This window comes from Thermobia domestica, chromosome 11 (assembly GCF_964235325.1).
Source record: "Thermobia domestica chromosome 11, izTheDome1.hap1.1, whole genome shotgun sequence".
NCBI classification, from domain to species: Eukaryota; Metazoa; Arthropoda; class Insecta; order Zygentoma; family Lepismatidae; genus Thermobia; species Thermobia domestica.
The window spans coordinates 235,492,213-235,510,854 of NC_137464.1; positions in this window are offsets into that span (position 1 = coordinate 235,492,213).

Sequence of the window (18,642 nt, forward strand, 5' to 3'; positions counted from 1 at the left end):
TTCAATGCAAATTGTGATTCCACTTTGACCCTCCGCCATTTTGCAAGGACTACCGTAGACAGTCGAGACATTCCATATTCTTCTATAAAGGTAACCAACAAAGTTCTGTCGCTTTCTCACCCACCACTTTCGAACATCAGTATGTCACTTAAGACGTTCCTGGAAGATCAAATATAGTCCCCATCAGCATCTAAGACCTTCCATCAACCTTCTGGAAAGCCATGGATTCCATCGAGATAGAACCTTGTGGGTCTTGAAGCGAAGAAGGTATCAAGTACATTTTGCACCTCAATAGGGATTTGAACTGGTATCCTGTAAGGTGATTATCCAAGGAATGGGACGGCGCAATGTCCTGGGAGTATGGCCCGATGCAATAGTGTTTCTCATACAAGGCGTAGAAAGGCGTCCCGGGTCATCCTAGCCACATGGGGCTTAAGGTTGTCTTGTAACAGGACCCTTTTGCGATTCAGAAGTGCTGGCTCCAGAGTTTAGAGTTTTTCTTCAACGCGACTCAACTCCTGACAGTATACATTTGTATTGATGCTACGACCAGCAGGTAGCAATTCCCGATGCACGATGCCGCAGTCCACTGAAAACACAGTAGGAACTTCTTCTGGTGCAGTGCTGATTTTGGCTATTTTGGAACGGTTCATGGGATGCTAACCAATGATGATAGTCCATGGAGCTTCGTATAGAACCCACTTCTCATTCCATGTCAACACCCTGTCGACGCCCTGTCCTTCCTCAGACGAAACTGCAATGAAACACGCGAGTTTGCTCGCTTTGCCTTCCGACCCGGAGTCAAATCATGTGGAACCTATCGACCCAACTGTAGTGATTCCCAAGTTGATGAAGGTGCTGCTGAATGATTTCTCCACTCACACTGAATTGTAGTCCCAGTTCTTCACATATTTGGCCACTCTTCACCCGAATTACTGCCTGCAGATCTTCATTTTGTGCATGTGTTGGTTTCCGCGGTGCGTCTTCGAGTGTTTCGTCACCATCCTTAAACTTTTTATACCACCGCTTCACTGTCCGCGTTGTCACGACACCCTCACCAAAAGCCTGACATATCTTCCGCTCCGGTGCAGAGGCGCTTGATCCCAGTTTGAACTCATATAACATACACGCCCTTATGACGCTCTGTGGAGGTTCCATGTTCACTCTGTCCTTACGCAAGTTCAAGGTTTAACGGAACTGCTAGAATGAGGTACTATGTTGGATATACCCACAATAGCAACTGACCTTCGCCTTATCTCCATTCGCATTCAAGTCACGGTGTGAGGGCTAATGGGATATAGACCTCCAGAAAAAGCGACAGAACTTTTTGACTACCTTTATATTTAAAAAGAGCTTTCATTCGATATGCTACTCGACCACCCTTGTCAATCGGAATCTTTCAGTTGGAACCCGTCTGTTTCCCTGGCCCAAAAGTTGTATTTCACAAACATAATTTGATCCACGGTTGCCGATTTTTTCATCTACCAAATGGCTTCCAAAAATACAATCCGGGGTCACTTTCTGTACGCCTGCATTAATCAAGGAAAAGTTGTCATTCTGAAGTGGGCGATTACCCCTGCAAAACTTTTCTCGCAGAAACGATGAAACACGTATTTCCCATTTTGAAGTCATCTTTGCAACGGCAGAGTTTTGTTTCTTTAATGTGACTTTTTAATCAAGGAGGGTATTTTATGAAAGAAAAAAATATGTGTCGATTTAGTTTCGGTCTATTATACAATATACGTGCCAAGTTTGAAGTAACTCAGATGACGAGAAACCCTTGTGAAGCTATCTTCTTTGCGCTTTCAGGTTTTGGATTTGACGGGATTTTGCCCCAAAATCTTCAGTTAATTTATTTGACGAAGGCTGGATAAAAGTAAGGCAACATTCTTATATCGTACCTGGGTTTATCTTCAGATCACTTGTTAACATTCCTTTAATGTCATCGCTTCCAAAATTTATCAGTTTCATCGATATGTAGGGAAGGCATTGTACACCATCAGCTTGTCAAACTTTGTCGATGCCCTGCATGAACCACCATATGCCACAGATGATGCCTTCTCTTGTGTTGTAGTGCTTTCTGGGTAGTGATTCCTTAATTTTGGCTAAATGATGTCACGAAGTCTCTCGAAACATTGTTATGCGTCTTTACCACGTGCCACTTCAATCTTGATCCAGGCACGTTGTTCGTCTTTCCGAAACATATTGTAATGGCGCTGCTGCTTTTGACTGATTAACACACAATAGTTATTACCATTCGCCACACATCATTTCCTGACATTCCCTTATCAGCTATGGAACTCTTGTAGTACTGAGACACAACAATCAGATATGAGAACAGCGCTGTCATTAGGTTCTGTCCTACCTTTGTAGTTTGATGTTCCGCGATTATGCACCAAGGGTAGGGGAGACGGTGTGATTATAATGAACGGAATAGTGAAATGAAGGAAGTGGGAGAAAACGGGATAACTCAGAGAAAACCCACACAGAGAGTGGCTGTTTCCCAAGAACCCACTTGGCGTGATATAAGATTGAAATAATTTTTATATGCACCATAGATGAGCGCTCTACAACTGAACCAACGTGACCTCAATTTAAGTAGTGCTTTCATATTAACATGTACATATTTTTAAACACTTTATCACATAAATCTATATTAAGTAAAGACATAGCACATTTTCTAGTTCATAAGTTTAGAACTGGGGACCCCATTTTTATTTCTAAGGTAAGGTGAGGATCCCACACTTTTTTTTGAAATACGTAGTAATAGTAGTTGAGAAGTAGGCAGTAATATTAATCCTTAAATTATAAACCGTTATATACAAGGTTACAACATATGGTACATACACAAAAAGTGGGTTCATGGTATTATTTATATCTTTTATAAATTATAAGAAATAAATAATGTCATACACTCCAGCAAATTCATTCCTATATGTCCACGGAAGAGCAAGTGGTGAACTTTATTCTATAGAGCGTCCCACCCTTAGATTGCAGTGCAGGAGTAAATGGCAATGCTTTTCCTTATGCCCATTGTTGCCAAACTTAGCCTGAATTTTAGAAATAGTTTCTTTTACTAGGTATGAATAAATTATTGTAGAACATTGTATTCTCTAACAAATAATCTGTTTTTCTCACATCGAGAGGAATTTTCAAGTATTGAAATAAATTGAAAGAGTGAAATCTTGCTAATGGCAAATTCTAACGTCGCGTTAAATATATCACGTCAGAAGTTCGGAACTCTAAGAGATACAATGTTGAAACCTATACAGCTATTAACACCATATTTGGTGCCAATGTTGGAAAAGTTTGCATTCAAAAAAACTTTTTGAATTTTAAAATAAAAAATAAAATGTAAGAGAAAGTGCGTATACTATTGCAATGCAATATCTAAAAAGTTGACTAGTGAGAATCTTTTTCTATTTTTCAGGTTTGATGGGGGTGCAAAGCGAGAAAAATATTGAGAAACGATTGAAGTTATTTTAAAAACAAATTGCAGGTCCATATCTTTCTTTATTTAGGTTTTATGATTTTTAGTGTTAAGAGTCAACTTTCCAAAGCGCGCGCATCTGACCAGAAGAAAAGCAGTGACAAATCTTGCCAAATGCTATTTTCCTTATACTCTTTGTTTTAAAGTTGCTGATGTAGAGTGTTGTTCTATACCGATGAGTGTTTACTGTTCATGCTATGCGAGCACGAATCTACTGCTTAACGGAAGCATATTCGCAAAATCGAATCCTGGACCTCACCTACGATAAACATTGCGTCAACTCCACTCAATCTTACGTTCCACTACTTACTTCGCTTGTTTTCCTTGAGTTGCAAGCACGCACACACACAGAGACATATATATATATATATAATATGACAAATATCTATTAATAATAAATCTCCTCATTCCTGGTGATAAAAAGTTATTAGTTTTGTAATTGATTCATTTATGGTTCGCATGTAGTCCTTAATGCTGTTTCAGATGCTGACAATTATGACAATAAAAGTTGGTTTCGTTTGCAATTCTACTTCTCTTATTTATTTGAATACACAAATGAAAATGACAAAAGCGTTCATAACAAATAACTTTATGAGCTCACAAAGCAGAATGAAAGGCCTCTTTATTCTTACCCCCCCCCCCCCACTTGCTCCTTTAGGAAGCAGGGTTTGATAATTTTGTTTTATTTTTTATTTTTTTTTTTTTTGTTTCCTCGCCCAATGATTTGTATCATGTTGGCTGTCACTATACGTGATTTAAAGTCACAACTTGCGCGTTTGTTTAGAACGGATATAATGGGGTTTATTTTCATTATTCTTCTGTTTCCAGACTGATATTGTGTGTCTGAGGTGCCAGAAGTGAGTATAGAAATAAGGGAGGTTCAGTTTCTATTCACTATTGCATTTGTCATCATCATCATCATCATCATATTTTATTGGCAGACCACTTGCTGCAACTCAGAAGCTTCCATGATCCACGGTCTTCGGTTAACTTCTTCGTCTTCACGCATCATTTTTCTATTTTCATATCGTCCAGTAATTGTAGTCTCTTTTCGTCCCCTCCCTCTTTTTCCTGCCACCATACCCTCTAGCACGTCCTTCATGATACAGTCTTAAACATCGGAAGTGGGGAGAAGCCGCCTTCACAATATACTTTATGATGTAACTTGTTTGACAAACGGAATTGGATTAGCGGGTATTTTGCGTACACAGACGAATGAGCGTTTTCGTACGTCACATCTTCTCGTCACTTATCACTATCACCCTACTCCAGTTTTCACTCTTATCCAACTTCAGTAGCATATCTTACCCATCGCTATTCCTTAGTTTGCCGCACAATCGATGCAGGAAATTTGTGTTTAGAACTGTTTAGCCTGCCATTTATTTCAATCATATGTTTTCTATTCGTTTCATATGTTCTCTCGATTTCGTATTGCTTCCATCAAAATTTTATTGCAACGATTTATAAACCATCATTAAAAAAAACTTCTAACACAATTGTTAGACTGTTATTTCGTACCCTCCAATTCGCCGTTCTAAATGAATTTGCGCGATTGGAATGACAAAAGAGTTGAAAATATATGAATTTAAGAAGGATTTATTTACAGACTCATCACTCTTACTGTCTTTCTTGTTCTTTCTTCGAAAGAAAACATACGGCGGAAGAAATGTGGCAACAGCGCGCTCCATTTACTCTGTACTGCAATCTAAGAGTGGGACGCTCTATAGTATGATCAGTAAATTTAGTTGAACATTTGCTGTTTGTTTAGTATGTTTTTATATTAATATATAATCCAAAATCAAATATAATAAATATGACCAGAGTGAAGAAATGCTTTGTCTGACTTTTTGACAAACTGATGTTTTCATTTTAAACTTGTGTTTAACTGCAAGGCCTGAATTTTCGCTTCACTGCGCATTAAACACGTCATGTATTGCGAACGACATGAGAGGAGTATACGAGTATATGACACTGTGTATAATGTTTATTCATGGTAAATTCATATGATATTATGTAGCGGCAGTATTCTACACATTCGAATATGCATTCGAATAGAAGCCATCTTTCTTCAAAATTTGAAACAAAGATAGTATCCCATCAAGATTTCTTTTCCATACAACTTCCTCCTGCTCTTAAATGAATGAACCGCTGAAATTAAGTTCCCCGCAACCATGAGTTCTTATTGCTAAAAATTCAGTTTAAATAATTTAATAAAATTAATTTTTTTAGCAATAATAAAATAGCGTTGTTTGTATGAAATATGACGTGTTACCTTCTTCCATGCTGCCTTGATCAGTAAGTAGGAAATTCCCTGACTCCTTGACACGAATAATCTTACAAGAAGTTTCAGTCCTTGAACTTCCTGCTTAATATTACAGCACGGATACAACTTGCTCTTCGCATTTTACAGGAACAAAGAGAGTGGTAGTAGGTGAGTATTTAGGTTACTTACCACACCAACAAGGGACATGTTTCGGTTTGAACGCGAGGATCAACATACAACTTGGTAGACATATACAGGACTAAGTACTGACCACTGTATGGGGAGTCATTCCCGTGTAAAATTCGTTTTCCGCCCACAGCGCCCCCTATCCTTCGAAACACTAGCAGTTAAATTCTGCGTTATAGGCGCTGAGTGAAGATCAGTTAGGTGCGTCAGTGTGTGGTAGTAAGCTCCAATTAGTATTAGGTGTGGTAGTCAGTGTGAAAAAATGGGGCGGGCTGTTGGCATTAACTCCTTTCTTGTAGTTGGACTGTTAAAAAAGTAAACTAAGAGGCAAAATTATGGATCAAACGTTAGTTGAAGCGGAAGATGAGTCATTTGAGACATTTTGTGTACTTTAAGTATCAGTGAGTACGAAAATGAATTAGAAATGATACACAAATCGACACTCTACAGATATTATGAAGAAAATGGCAGGGCATAGGAGAACATCTATGATAGCAGTTCAGAACGGAAATAAGACAGTATTCCATAGCGGGAACAAGACAGTAGTCAAAGCTAATACGACGTATCTCCAGCACGAAAACTGAAAAGTACAGATATTTTTTATTTATTATTATTATTATTATTATTATTATTATTATTATTATTATTATTATTATTATTATTATTATTATTATTATTATTATTATTATTATTTGCAGTTTACGGAAGCGAAAATCCGGAGTATCTACAAAGATTATCATGAAGGAGGATACAACTCGTATAGGAAGCTTCTAGAACGACTTAAGAAACTTATTTTGTTAAATAACTGAAAAAATATTTGGGTTAGGGATGCGCGCTGTCTACGAACTTTGCTTCATTCAAAGGGGATAGGGAAATGGAACTCCAAACAGTGAAATGTGAAGTCATCAGAGTGCATGGTGCATCAGTACGTTACTGGCATTTACAGCGCTGGGCTTTCCAAGCGGCAAAAGAAGTTGGTTTATCGGAGTTCAAAATGTCGCCGACTTTCATTAAAACTCTTTAGAAACAAGCAAGAATGATATAACGAACAATTCATAATATCTGTAGAGTGTCGATGTGTGTACCATTTCTAAATCATTTTCGTACTCACTGATAATTACATTGCACAAGAATGTCGCAAATGACTCATCTTTCACACCAACTGATGTCTAATCCTTAAATTTGCTCGTTAGTTTGCCTTTTAACAGTTTAACTACATGAAGGCAGTTAATGCCACAGCCCGTCCCATTTTGTGCACAGTCTACCACACCTAACGTTTCTTAGCCTCACTGCTGTAACGAAATGAAGTAACCAACATGTCATTGCTATTGTGCGGTTTGCACTTCGGCGCATAAAAACTTATAATTTCTTTACATACAGACAAACAGCAAACTTTATGGGTAAGAGTGAAAACCGTACACTTTCCTCATTCGTCTTTGCTGTTTCAAATAAATGCAAAGTACAAACATCTAACTACAAAATCCGTATTAACCCTTTTAGGATTTATGGTATATTTTTATACCATTTCGTAGTATTGCCTTTGACTGCTTATTTAGGTTCAGCAGGTATTTAAGCCGGTTTTTTGTTGGCCAAGTCAAGAATAGATCAAAGAACACTCCAGATGCATTTTGGAAACGGATGGATAACTTGGCGGCGCCAACTGGGGGCGGAGATGCGTGACGTTTTATAAACTTCAAAAATTTTTCTCGTCTTTACTTTACAAGACATCAGATTGAAATTCTGCATACGGATTGTACATACAGTTAGATACTTCTCAATTGTTTTGAGATTCCTACGCGAAACCAGGACCGAGCCCGAGTGGCGCAAGTGTTCCGAGGTTTTTTTTCAAAGGCAAATTACCGGTGTTATCCGATTTTACCAGTTCAGGTGTACGGACATGCTAGTGGTACCGTTGGAGAGGGACTGTTATACTGAAGAAAATGACGTTTATACCATGACTATTCCAAGCAACAATGAAGTAGTAATATTTTTTTCGAAAAATCTCCCGGTCCTATCCTTATTTTCCAGTTTCTGTTATATAATACGGACAAGCGAGTGATACCATTGGAAAGTTTGATCTACCCTAAAAAAAGAAAAAAAGTATAAACCATGATCCTACGATAAATAGTAAGGAAGCAGTTGTTTGAGTGAAAGTCTATAATTTACATCAAAAAGTGGAAATTCTAAAAGGGTTAAGACCCTTCACACTCCATGACGCAGTTTCACATTGCATCAGATTAAATCTCACTCATTACGCCGCTGAATTAGATAAAACTGATATATATACGTATAAAGTATATTTTTGTTCGTATAAAACAGAGTAGGAAGATTTTTCTCATTTTTTTGAATACTTATTTTGAGATATTTTTCACTTATTTATCTTAATTTGGAAATATTATGTATATCACATATTTAGAAATAATGTGTGTCATCATTAGAAAGAGAAATACAACAATATATGCAATCTGCTACTTAATATTTTATATTTTTCATTTATAAAGAAATATGTCGGAATGGCATAAAAACAATAGATAATATTATTATTGGCAACAAATGGCATTCTTTCTGTGCCATAAAAATTGTTTTTGCCAATTTTCTCCCAAACTACAAATGATAATTTTCCCTCTATACCCTCATGTTTTTCACCTCGTTTTGACATATCGATTCATCTTTGTATCATCTTTGGACAACGTGAGAGTTAAACAAAAATTCTACTTTTAAGAGTTAATCAAAATTCTGGTCTATATGTTATTAGCTGTACTATGTGTTGTCAGATTCTACTATCCCAATGAAAATATTATTGAGAGTATATTGCTGTACCAGTTTCATCATAATATTTTGTATTCTTATTGTACTCTACAATAGATAATAGATATTTATGTGGATTTTGTCGAAACCTACGCATGATGATTTCCACTTCTCTAGATCATTTTGTTAAACTTAGTTAGATGTATTGATCCGTATCTGATTTGTTTTAACATTTTTTCTCTTGAAACACTAATAACATTGCAAAGAAAATATTATTGAATAGAAACACACAGTCATTGTTTTTATATTACCGGAGTCTGGGCCTATTGGTCCACCCCGTTTTGAGTAAAGATGCCACAAATGGAAAGAGAAGAATGTTGTTAAAAATGGGTAGTTTTGTATTTAAAATGCTAGAACCTTTTCCAATTGCACAACCGTTTACTCTCCATAGTAGTAAAGTGTCCTATCTATATATTAAAATGCTAGATTTGTGTGTTTGTGGTCAAGAAAAGTTTATATGTTTCTGGCCAATCATTTCGACAATGAGTTCTTGCGAACCATAGGCTGTAGAAAGACTCCGTTTTCAATGATTGATTGCAAAGTTTATGTAGATAGTTCAGTTCTAATTGAATATCTGAAAATGGCCGATATTTATCTATTACGTTTTTAGGGGTACTCTGGAAGTGTTGAAGTTTTAAAAAATAAAGCATTACATCCTACAAATTATGCATTTCAACATCACATATTTGTATATGTGGTTAATATATCTCTCTGGCATTTGTTTCTTAGCCAAATGATAATGAAAAACAAAGGATAATCATTTCTCCAGTCTAAGATGAATCTTTATTGTTTGGACTGTTTTGCTCAATGAACACCCTATATCACTGACAATAATTAATAGTGTGTGTAATTTATTTGCTTACTATATACTGCATGCAAGGAAAAATGAAACACTGAACATACATGAATTAGAAACTCCAACCGGAAGTAGGTTCAAATCTTGCAAACAGTGCGAGATATTGAAAAAATAATCGCGAAAAATGCTCTCCTTTGTGATACCCCTTGCCGATTTTTATTACGACGTCTTTCACTTGTGTTTGTAAAAGGACATATACAGATGTGAGAAATGAAAAGGATTCATGATCATATGTAAATGATGCGCTGTGTAGACATCGCATGTTCAATTAGTATTAATGAAAGTCAACATTTCCAGTTCGAAAAAAAAAACTAAAGACACGCGAATACAATAGAGCAGAGAATTGATCATGTCAAATCCGTTTCCTAACAATGGTCTATTGTTGGTATGCTGAGGGGCCCAAGAGAGCAGCCTGCTAAACCGACAACATTGCTTCTTCATTTTACATAATGCATATACTTGCCATAATTTTTTAATAAGAATACAGGGACTTTCGATCTCTTCTCCCCATTCCTCTCAAAATTTCCAACATGATCCAATGAAGGTTTGCTCAGGTTATGAACAGGCGACAGTTCCCTAAACTACAGCTAGTTTTTCTTTCCTCATTCTCTCCAATTAATTATACGGAATGAAGAAATTTACACTGCTTGACAATCGCCAAGGAACAATTTATTTGTGCCACGGAGCATTCTCAGCAGCCGACCAATTACAGTCAAATGCATTGCAGAAGGCATAGTTGAGAAAGAACTGTTATCTTATAAAAGGCAGTGCACGAAAGCTCTGTGACCAGTCGAAAGAGCATCCAGTGAGTTATTTCACGTAAATAGCGGCGTAGGTGATATAACTCAGATCTATTAAATTCAGACTGGTAGGGCAATAATTAAGGATAAAATGGCTTTAAGACAGGTTTGAGTGTGTACGTTCGTGGACGTGCAATTGGAATGCTGGAAGCTTGTCAAAATGTCACTGCTTTGGCGACAGTAATGCGAGTGACAAAAAGTGTCATCTCTTGATTGGAAAAGCCTGTGAAATGTGGAAACGCGATGCTAAAGCATGCCGATTGCCATCCAAGAAAGACCACACGTCTAAAAGATGGATATATATTCCTAGTGGCGAAAACGAACAGACTGTGTGAGATAGCTGCGGACCTTGCAACCGCTACCGGTACACACGTATCTGCCAGAACCTTTTCGAGGTGCCTAAATCAGCTTGTTTGGAATGCAGAGAAGGGTGTTAAATGCATCCCACTTCAACCACGCCACCATCACGAACGATTGCAGTGGTGTCAGGAACATGTTGATTGGGATCAGAAACAGTGATCCAGAGTGATGTTCTCCAACAAATCCTGTTTCACTGTGACAGGTGATTCTGGCCACCAGTTACTGTGGAGAGAGAGGGGAATTTGTTGTGCACAACAGAATGTTCATGATTGTGATCGCTATGGCCAAGGCGTGAAGGTGTGGGCAGGCATTATGCACAATGATAGAACCCCACTAAACTTCTTTGAGCGAGGTAGCGTGAAATCGCAGCGTAATTGCAGAGAGATTCTTCTAAATAATGTTCGTCGTTTTTGGGGTGCGGTAGGTCTAGACGTTATGTTTATGGTCAATAATGAGGCCACCTAGGACTCATCTTAGACGCACATATTACTTAGAAACCACATTGTACTACATCACATACATTACTATCAAAGTTTCTAACCATATTAATCCAGAGGGCCACGGGTGGCTCAGTGGTAGAGCGTTTACTTCTGGTGCTAGGGGTCCTGGGTTCGATCCCAGCCCCGCCAAGTAAACTTTGTGGTGGACAAACACCGTGTGCGTGAGTTTTCTCAGGGTTCTCCCGTTTCCTCCCACTTCCTTCATTCCACCATTTCATTCATTACTCATCATCACCGTCTCCTTTAGCCTAACCGTGGCATAATCATAATCGTGGGACGTAAAACTCACAGATTTCATTTCATTTTTCATATTTATCCACTAAAAGGTCTCACGGACAATATTTGAAGTTTGAATCCAACAACTGCGCAAATTACTTTTTAATTGGTCTTGTTTTTCCATATATTCGTCCCTCCTTGATCATCTCCTGTTACAAAGAAAACTGAAGATATTTGAAAGCCATGAAATTTAGATTAGAGTCTCGAGTTACAACAAAAAAAAGTATTTTCTTTAAACTTGGATTTCCGGTTTCGAACAGAACAACAAGAACTTCCATTACTACTTTATATATACCAGATGAAAAAATTCATACACTATATTATATAAAATATTGTCCGTTCTCTTCACGGTGTTTCACTGCACTATGAAACTTGATTATAAAATTGAAAAAGTACGGGCCCTAACCACGAATTAGTATAATTCCGCTATACACGACCTGGGGCCTTAAATAACGGAAATTCTGTGGTAGAACTGTCAATGTTTTATCCTTCAGCAGTCTTTGTAATGAAATATATATTGATTTTATTTTCTACTATGAAGTCAAGTTTAGTTCCTTTCAGAGCTCGGTATTGTTCCTCGTCTACATTTTCTTAGTTTTACTAACAAACTGAAGTTTTATTTTAGTACTTGTAATAGAAATGGATTATCATTGTTGTATTTCAATCGCACTTTAAATCGCAAGATTCTGTTGTATAATAATGTAAATTTATGCATCATAAATCTATCTAATGGGCAAGAATTACTTTCTTTCAGAATTTAATGTTCGATTACACTCTTTCTTAATCATACATATTGTTTGCTATTGGCACCCGTTTGGTGTAATAACCTAATTTGATTTGTATCAAGATACAAATAGCAGTCTGAGAGGGAACTACTTCCAATGTAAAATGTCTTCTGTTTTTATAGTTCTTTGTCTTATACATACACTACCAGAAGGAAATGCTTCCTTGCTTTCCATATATTTTTGTTGTTCAGTAAATTTCCACTGAATGTAACCCATGGAAATATAGTCGACAGTGGTGTTGACTAGCTACAAGTTCGGAATCAAAACATCGTATCCCTTGACCATGACCTTCTAGCCGTGAAATTATAGGTATCGAAGTGAACACGTACATAAACTGTTAGATGATATGCGAGTGCACTGAACGATGGCGAATTCGAAGAACATCGTATTTGTTTAACTTACTGAAACTTGACAATTTCAGAGTTTAAATGACATATAGCAATTTTACAAATACAATTGTATACCAATGTTTGGAAACATAAGAAATATTACAGCAAGGTTTAGACGACTAATGCATAGTTCAATTGCAGTGTTTTTTGAGTACTACCGTTGGTTCTAGACACGGAACAGGTTCACAGATAATGATCTGCAAAATAGATGGACATACATATCCGTAGACTGCACTATTGCAGACAGTATTCGTGATTTAGTTCGTTAATATCAGAATTTGACTATCAGAGGGCTTGCTTAAGCTTTAAAAGTTAATTTTGAATAATGTTAAGCAACTTTGGCTGTAACATCAAACACACAGCACATCATAGCAAAGGTTCGTGCCGTTTGTGTTAACCTAGAAGCAGATTGAGAACGGATTAGAACCCTATCAGAACAGCTTGATAACCCCAATGGAGATGGCAACTTTTCGAAAACTGTCAAAGGAGGAAACGAAAACTGTGTTATGACGCCACATCTAAATCTCAGTGGCGTAGGACAGCATTTACAATTTGTGAAGATTGCATGACAATCTGATCAAGTTCAAGTTGCTCTTGCTGGTTTTCTTTCACTATCAGTCCATAGTTCAACATGAGTAGACTCCACGTAGATAAACAATGGATTAGTGGAACACTATAGAGCACAATATGTGGAAAAGTAATGTTACACTCATTCCAGATAATAAATACATGTATCACTTGGCCTCGGTACGCGTTTGGTGCAATAACCTAATCAATTATATCCGAACCCATATTGGTAGCCTGAGAAGAAACTATATATTGTAAAATAAATAGAATCCTTTGGATGATAAACACACTGACGTGCTATTCACTAAATTTCCAGTAAGTGTAATTTATGACAATATAATCCACTGTCATGACACAACACAACAGCATATCCATAGAAATAAAATTAAATATGGCAGAGCAATCATAAACGAGCTAAGTAAAAAAAATGAACGTAGTAACGTAGAAATGACTCGAGACTTGCTTCCAAGCGAAATTCAATTTTACAGACATAATTTATTATTCTACATCATTGGGTAATAGTTAATATACATGTCTATTTTTTTTTTAATTTTATTGTATATTTCAAATTAGTAAATATGCATTTGGGTAGTATTAACATCTTTGATTATGTATAAAGATTCTTTATTCCAGAGCAACCATGAAATTCATTTACTAAAAACCAGGTATAACGAATTGAGAGAAATCTTGGTTCATTGGTTGAAAATTAGTCTCGAATAACTCCCAGGATTTTATTACTTGTACGTACAACTTTCAAAAATTCGAGAACCTTCTTCGAGTGAGAAGAAAGGTATTACAAACACATATGAACGTTGTAGTTTAACTCTTCTAATTTATTAGAGTGAAGACAAGTGAATCCTTATAATAATAATAATAATAATAATAATAATAATAATAATAATAATAATAATAATAATAATAATAATAATAATAATAATAACTTAAAGCTGAGTCTTGCACAATTTACATAAAGTCGCTCAAACAATTCTGGTATACTTAGATAATAACCACAATATATTTAATCTAATGGCACTGGCGTATTGAGATTTCCTTCTCTATCTTAACCACTAGAGCCTCAGCAATTATTGATATTCCTTCAAATGTGTCTTCTCTATGATTTAATCTCTCTTTTTGTAAAACGATACATGTAATGTTTTGTCAGACACGATATTCATGACAATATTTGGTTTGCTAAGCATTGATAGACATTTTGTGAAATTTCTGCACCTCTCAAGCTGTTGCCTACACTTGGTATATTATAAATAAAAAGACGTTTTCGGAGAAACTATATTGTGTAGTATATTTTTTCTCATTTTACTCAAAACTTAGTTTCTCTGACCTGTCTTGTTTTACACAAAAGTGATTCAATTATCCTTAACGTAGTCCTTAAGCATAAAATAGTATTATTTAAATCGGATATAATAAGTCGAACATTCTTCAACGTTTTTTCTCTAAGAAGGTTACTGATCATTACTAGTATGCTTTAAAACCAATTAGACAACTGCATCCAATAAGCTATGTATTTCCGAGAGTATACATACACAACGCTTTGTGAAGAGGGGTTTTGGAAATCCGTAAATCAGAACATAAAAGGATAAACTCTGGGTAACAAGACTGGAAATTTGAGAAATCTTTTATACCGGAAATAACTACCAAAAGTTTACCATAATAATTGATTGTGAATGTGCATGCCATTTAGTATAGCTATAAAATTTATAAGTTAATAGTATTTTTAATGTAGGAAAATTTAAACCCGAATAGATAATCACTCAGTTCAATACTGCACTTTCTCGAAAAAATACATATTTTATACTAACATTATCTTCTAAATTTGGCATTCTTGAATATATAAAATTTAGTACTTTCAATTCATTTCTTAAACTTCGTGAACAAGCGACATTTAAATATACGTTTCATATACCTCATTTGTTGAGAGTTATTAAATAAATAAACTGAAGATGAACTTACTTCATTACTTATACCAAAAGTAAGGAAATGCAAATGCGCGTCTTGCATATCTATTTTCCACTTTACTTCGGAAATTAATTTAAGTGAACATTCACTAATTATTACCTATTAACAATTTTCACAAAACATTATCATCGAAATTTCTCTATACTACGAATGGTTTTATCTCTAATGGAATAACACTTGTTATTGTTTCAGGGAATTAAGTACCATTACGACACTTTTAGCTGTGGTACATATAACATTTACATGTGCATTTCACATTGCTTTCGAAACAATGCTGACTGAAAAACACTGAATTATATACACTGCTTTTAGCAAGCATGAATAAATTAACAGGGTTTGTTACTGTATTGAAGATATATTATTTTAATAATGATGTGTTTAATATACTGATCTACATATGTGAAAAGATGGTTCAAAAGTAGGTAAATAACAACTTTATATGTAGTATGAGCTTGTTGAGAATAGAAAATAAATTATTCTTTAAATTTTAGTGTTTTAGTGTTTCACATTACAGTCATACCGAATAAAGTAAAGTCTCCACCGCAGACTGGCTTCACTATTGAACTATTCCGAAATATGGAAATATAATATTGTCCCGAAAAAGTATATCTACTACAAGGGGAAATCCCTATCTTTTACAAACACTCTCATATATCCATACGGACAGTCCTCCTTTAATGCCAATGAATTAGTAACCCACTCATAACGGACAAGAATAATTCTCGGTTCTTACGTATTTAGCAAAGGAAATACTAAAATTTTATAATTAACCTTCACTTGATCCGTTTATCTGATCTTGCATTTAGGAGCAAAGTTCGTTCGGATAGAATTTTTTCTCAATATATAATTAATAGGCTGTCATGATTTGTTAATTCTTTCTAGTGTTTCAATATGTATTATGTTGCTTATCGTTAGTGGTTGCTTTTACATATTTAGTAAGGAACTAACGAACATATTTAGTTATGACTTTTAGCTGAGAAGAAACTTATTACACAAACGTTACATTCGGGGTCCACATTAAAGTAGGCAGAATATATAATACAAAAGACGAACTAATAATTGTTTGTGTTTCCTAGGTTATTTCTGGTATTTGCTTATAAGGGAAATTCGGGAGAAAGCACTCGCGTGCAGAGCAACTAGCATGTCATTTGAAAGACAACTTAATGCTGATTACAACAAGCTAGTATCACTCCTGTGCGGTTGAGAACTTTTCGAGAATGCAACGTTAAATGTACAATTTTCAAAAGATTTTTACAACCATTTGATGTGTTTGGAATCTGATCAACCAAAAACTATGGCAGGATATTTGTACATAGTATGAAACTTCTTGGTTCGGACGTTATGATATACCAACTAAACAGTCAAACAAAATTCGTGGCCATGCTAATGAATCAGCGCGATACATTGGATTGTTTTAGTTTGCGTTTGACAAGGCAGGTTACTGAACAGATTTTTTTCCTTTTGGATCACCTATTCGGTTTAGTTATGCGAACTGTTCCCTTGACAGATGCAAGGCAATTCCACATATCAAATGTTCATGGTGCAAACAAGTGTTTTCCCTACTTCATTTCTTCATAGAACAGAAGAACAACATGAATCTATTTTCATCTTTAACCTAAAATTATTGTGAACACTTTAGTGACTAATTTTAACTAACAAATCGGTTCGATAAACAAAACAGTTGTTTCTGTTACCTTCGATAGATTTCAATTCGTATGTCAATATTCGTTGCTAATAATTCTGTATTCAAGGTGTTTCTATTTGGATTAAAGGGACAATTTTACCGATAGATATCACTAGAGTCTTCGTGTCTCTCTCATGTATTTTTTTTTTATTTTTCACGAAAATTCGCAATTTCTCTTTGTAAAGAAACCATCCTACGGTTGTTGTTTCCTTTTCTCTCCCTTCCAGGATGGTTCCTCACAAGAACAAAAAAATAAATAAATAAAAATACTTTTCGTATAACAGAAGGGATAATATTCTTACATTAAGGGTTTGACGAAGTTTCTTCTAAAAATTATGTAAATTTACTCTGGCTGTTTTTTTTTAAAAAAGGGAAAATATTTGAGAGAGCGCCAATTGTAATGCTCTGTGGCTACCTGCTTGGTGTGCTGGGGATCAGAAACGTCTTACGGTTTAGGAACTACGTCGAGTGAAGAACTCCCGTCTTCATGTGGTTGTGTTGATCCGTTTAGTTTTCGCTGGCTTGTATTTGCTGTGCATGTTTGGTGGAGTGAGAGTGAAAGCGAACAAAGGTATTGAATGTCGCAGAATAAGGGAAGAATATCTATCCTTTGAACATTAAAGGTTTGGTTTCTTTATGCTCGGAGGTGAATCTGATAGTGCAATGTTGTTTAAAAGTGTTAAAAGTAATGTTCAAGGTGTCATTATATATAAGAAGACAAAAACGTCCTGTTCAGAAGGGTTGTAAATGCTTTGCTAATATTTTTTTAAAGATCTGTTGAATGGTCATTTTGCTTTTCGTGAGTCTTTCTTTAATAAGGCATTTGCTTTGTGGATCACTGGTAGCATGATTATAAGAGATAATGTCTTTAATACTTGAAAAACTAGATAAAGTAGCCATTAATTGTTGTAATTTTATACAAACCGGTATATATGCTACTATTACTTTCCGGCTATTTATGTCACTCCTTATGCAGATTAGTAATAGGAGGCATTCGAATCAGTTTGTTCTGTGAGCATGTATCCGGAGTAAAGTCAGACAAATTCCAGAGAAGCTGCCGAAGAAGTATAAGAGAAGGTAAAAAAGACGGGAAGAATAAGTCTGAGAGATGAGTGAAGATATCCTTTTTTATTAATAATAATTGTGTTGTTTTCAATTTACGTTTGTGATGGTTGTCCTTTTTGGAAATCGTATTTCATTCCCTTTTGTATTGGTAAAACTCAGAATTGGTCTCAAGAATCTGGCTGTCATGGACTTGTGATATTTTTCCTAGCTTTTCTTGAATTTGATCCCTCGTTTTCATTTTATTTTATTTTTTTGACTGAAACTTATTTAGAATTTTTTTGGAAATGAACTTATAACAAAAATGCAATATTCCTTTCAAAAGAAATTTTTTTCTTCTAAAAATGTTTCTGTACTTATATTTTTTCCTTTTCCTAGTTTTTAAGTTTCGTGGTTAGATACTTCGAGTTTATTTTGGCGTCTAAAGGTTAATTGATCAGAATCGACAACGACAACTCTTGCATTGACATTTCTGGAATTTAATTTAACTGAGTATTAAATGAAGATCTGAATACGTTTGAATATTTTTATGGAAAGAGTAGTTGTACAGATATTAATAGGGTGTTTATGAAGTAACATTTTTAGATCCTTAAGAGATTGCGAAGACTTATTAAATTGAAGTTAGAAATATTGAATAGACTT